Source organism: Corticium candelabrum, chromosome 21 (genome assembly GCF_963422355.1).
Source record: "Corticium candelabrum chromosome 21, ooCorCand1.1, whole genome shotgun sequence".
NCBI classification, from domain to species: Eukaryota; Metazoa; Porifera; class Homoscleromorpha; order Homosclerophorida; family Plakinidae; genus Corticium; species Corticium candelabrum.
In genome coordinates, this window is record NC_085105.1 from 4,974,151 (window position 1) to 4,979,124 (window position 4,974).

A 4,974-nucleotide genomic window follows, 5' to 3' on the forward strand; every position below is an offset into this window, starting at 1 on the left:
ATTCAATGCCTCGCGTGACAGACCCGATCCCGGTGCTCGTCGTTTAAGCTCGTTGATCAAGAGCTTTAATTATAAAGATGTTTATCGGTCTAGGTATCCAAATGGTAGAGATTTCACGTGGAAACGACATAACGATCGGTTTACACAGATGTGTCGTTTGGATTTAATATTGTGCAGCGACGATTGTCTCAACGTCAGCGAGGTCCGCATAGACCCATGGCAGTGGTCGGACCACTTAGCGGTGTGCGCTTCCATACCTCTGGAAACCAATACGAACCGAGGCCCTGGCTACTTCCACATGAACGTAGACGTATTAATAGACGGCGAATTTGTAGACAAAGTCGAAAGCTTTTGGACTGAGTGGCGATTTGAAAAAGAACGGTTTCCTTCGATCGTTGATTGGTGGGAGGTGGGTAAGTGTTACTTGCGTGACCTTACTCACTGTGAAGAACAGGCGAGAAGTAGGCAAAGCCGAAGGAGACATCTCCAAGCCACACTTTTCGAGTGTCACAACCGCTTGTCGGCTGAACGAGGGGATCGTAATATAAACACACGTGATTGTCTTCGTCAAACCGAAAACGAGTTGCGCGCTCTGGACCACTTGGATGCCGCTGGTGCCAGGATATGCTCTCGTATACAATGGACCGAATGAGGAGAACAGTCGACACGCTTCTATGCCCGTTTAGAACGGCAACGACAGACGAACAATACGATGACAGAGCTGGCTCACGAAGGAAACACTTACAGCAAGACGGAGGGCATGTTAGAAGCAGCGGCTTCCTTTTATGAACGTTTGTATTCTGCTTCCTCTATCTGCCAACAATCAGCCGATCGACTGACCGCAAGCCTTGATCAAAGACTGACCCAGGAAGACAGTGCATACTTAGATAGACCTATTACTGTGCAAGAGATGCGTGTGGCGCTGGCTTCAATGGCGAGCAATAAATCTCCTGGCGTCGACGGCATTCCTGTGGAATTCTACTGTCGCTTCTGGAGTCTGCTTGAGTCAGATCTTCTTGATGTGTATCATGCGGCTCTAAGCAACGGTAGACTCGGCACGAGTCAGCGGACAGGCGTGATCAGACTGTTACACAAAAAGGAGAAAGGCGGGATCTCAAGAACTGGCGCCCAATATCACTCCTATCAGTTGATTATAAAATCTTAACTAAACTATTAGCGTCTCGCCTGACAAGCGTTCTACAGACTATCGTCCACGAAGACCAGACGTGTTGCGTATCGGGAAGATTGATCAGAGACAGCTGTCGCGTCTTACAAGACACGGTCGATTACTGCGAGGCGACAGACAGAGGAGCCGGACTCGTCAGCCTCGATCAGGAGAAGGCCTTCGACAGAGTCGAATGGTCCTTTCTCGACAAAGTGATGGCAGCCATGAATATTGGCGAGATCTTTCGTTCATACATTTCGACATTGTATCGAGTTGTGTCATTGTCAACGGCTGGATTTCACAAAAGATCCATTCAACACGAGGAGTGCGGCAGGGCTGCCCCTTATCACCCATTCTGTATGTGTTAGTCGCGGAGACGCTATCTTCTACTATCAGAAGTACTGCCATCACAGGCTTGCAATTGCCGCAGACCCACAGAGTATTGAAAGTGGCACAGTACGCAGACGGCACTACCGTAGTTACGACTTCTGACCGCGACTTTCGTATTCTTCAAGAGAGTTTATCTTTGTATCAAGACGGCAGTGGGGCACGACTAAATATCTCCAAGTCTTGCGGTCTGTTTGTAGGTCCTTGGAGGGACCGCACAGACCGGCCCATGTCTCTGTTGTGGACGACAGACAGCCTCAAACTTTTAGGCATACACGTCGGTGCCGCTCGTTCCCTAAACGAAATGAACTGGCAAGGAGCAATCGACAAGATGCGGGCTGTACTTCACTTTTGGAAACCACGCGATCTTTCCCTCGCCGGATGTTCGTATGTGGCACGTATGCTAGCGGCGTCCAAATTGTGGTACGTGGCTCAGGTAGTCCCGGCACCACCACGAATGATCGACGAGATCAACACGACCATGTGGAAATTTATCTGGAAAGATCACGCCGAACTCGTAAGCCGACGAGTCTGTTGTCGGACCAGGCGCAATGGAGGGTTGGCCAGAATCATAATCCACGACAAAGTCGCTGCTATACAATTACAGTGGATCTCTAGACTAACAAGTACCGGCGACGACAGTTGGAAGTACTTTGCGCGATTTTGGCTAGCTCGAGCAGCCAGTCCTTTTACCGACCATCGTGGCCTCTTGTCAGGAAACCGATCTCCCGTTTCCTCGGCCATACCACCTTTCTATTTGTCCTTGGTTAAAACCTATCGACGCTTCAACGGTGCCGACAGGACGAGCTCGTCTACGTTGTCGGAGGCGACTTCACAGTCTCTGTTCGGCAACCCAAACATCACCGATCCGAGCAGCAGATTGTTCTATTCGCGTTCCATGGCAACCGCGGGACTGTGCACTGTCGGTGATTTACAAGAGAACAATAGGTGGAAAGAGATCGCACAATTACAACAACGATATCAAGTCGGACCATACTTAAAGGCTTTGTGCGTAAGCTGCACACTGCCATACCAGCCGTCTGGTTTACATTGCCCGACACCGAAGCCACTCCGTCATTGTTGTCGATTTCCTTTCCACCTAAGACGTCGATTCCTCTTTCCTCTAAGAGAATGTACATTCAGATGGCAAAATGCAGAGATGTCACACCACTAACCGAGGATAAGTGGACGCTTCCTTCTTGGTCGGAGGGCTGGTCGACAGCTTGCTCCGCTTTTCATGATGCAAGACTGGACACCCCATATTCCAACGATATTGCTTTCAAATTTCTCCATCGCGTTCTTCCGACTTCAGACCGTCTGACACTCTTCCAACCTTCTCACGACACCTCTTGTAACTCGTGTGGTGACGGACGGGCTGATCTCGAGCATATTTTTGCTCGTCCATTGGCAAGGTCTCTCCAGCCTTCTTTACGACGTATTCTTACCTGCTTCCTGTCTGACGTTCCGTCCGACGTGACTCTTTTGACTGCTCCGTTTTTGTGTGGTCTATTGCTATCATCACCCGCATCGTTTATCATCTGGACCTTCATCGTATCCTATTGGCAACATCGTAATTCTTTAAATTCTAATAGCATATTGAGTGTAACAGCGTTGGCCATCAGGTGGCGGATCGTGGAGGAGTGGCACAAAGCCCGCCTTCACCGTCCGCCGAGAATTGATTTCTTTTCTCGCCAATGGAGACCACCGGATAGGCAGTGCGCTTTGTGTTTTGGGGATGGCGACGGCGGCCTTGACATCTGCCTGTCTCCTCTGTTGGGTATACCAATATAAAACCAAAAAAACATGTGATCTAGTCAGTCACTCAGTCAGTCATTTATAACCGTGTAGTCAGTCTGTGTGTATGTCCACATTTCAGCAAAACATTTGTGATGGACTTAACATGTACACCTCGCACCTCGGCTTGAGTCGGGCCGGGGCACCATAGATCGCATTCACTTAGTCAGTTTTTACTTCTCGTGCAACACTAATGATTATCATACATGAGACCTGTCCGAATACGACTCGGACAGGAGTCACAAGAAGAAATTCTTGTGGCTGGCGGAATGGCCGGGTTTGGTCCCCGGGTGATTTTGATGTGCTGGTGCACTCAACCCGTGTCTCAAAAAAAAAAAGAAAAAAAGATAGATAGATAGACCACCCTTTTTTCAGTCTGGATCTGCCACTGATTCTAACTATAAGTCAATTAGTAGTGAGGGCGTGTCTATAAAAGTGGACGTGCCTTATAGCATTGTTAAATTTAGCCCCCTATTTCTAGAGGTAACGTTATGCTGCTTGCGTGGGACTGGAACACACACGTCGATTACCATATCATAATCAAAGTAGCTTGTGATATAATGGCTTTGCCTGGTACCAATGAAACTTCTTCTGTATAGAGTAGAAGCATTGACGTAGCTATGTAATAAATTGAAAACAAAGTAGGGATGACTGTGTGCTGTAATTAAGCTAGTGCTTGAAGAAATAGGAGTCAAAACTTTTGCAGACAAGTACTCCTACCTTACATCTGAAACCAATCTCCCACAATTAATATTAAATCCCTACTTCACTCATGTTTGCTTTCAAGGTAGCTGCTTGGATAGGAGTAACAGATCTAGTAAAGTATGAGTACTTGTTTGTGAAAGTTTTGACCCCTATTTCTTCAAGCACTATCTTAAAGCACACAACCGTCTCTATGTTGTTTTTTATGTATTACATAAATATTTTGTATTCTTGTATATCTAGACATATAAAGCAAAGAGTGAACACTAGCAAAATTAAGGGATACAACAAACTGGTTATCTGGCCATGATCTAAAATTGGTGTACATGTAATACTAAAAATTTATACGAGGACTTGTGCTTGGACCTGCCTCGGCCAATCTCTGTTGGTCTTTCAAAAAGTAGTGTAAATGCGAGTTTTTTCATGCTGAGCCATGCATGGTGGCCTTGCTTGGGCCAGCTTTGTCATGTCAATAGTACATGCATGCTTATTTTTACAAAATGGCATGGAACAAGGCATTTGTCTTTCAAACTTTGTAAGAATATATGTCTTCTGTGACTGTTGTAAAGCATATAGTAAAGCCAAGACTACATCTGCTGAGCCTGTGGACGATAATATTTACTACTGGAATGTAAAGATGTTTGTTTGCCTGTTCTTGTTTCTTTTTATGTATGTTAGCACAAGTGGGATTCATCTAAGGTAATGTGTGTATTACCATGACTGATAACTGACACAGCATTTTGTTTTCTCAAAACTGCTGTGCAAAGAGGGGCTGGTTTGTTTTCCGGTGAGGCTACTAAGTAAGCTTGGGTAGGATTACTATACCTGCTGGGTATTGATGTTGGATCTTAGTATTAGCCATCTGGTTGTCGAGCTTGCTAATTGTGTAACCTTCAAAAACTAGCGTGGTGCAGTTGTTATTCTGT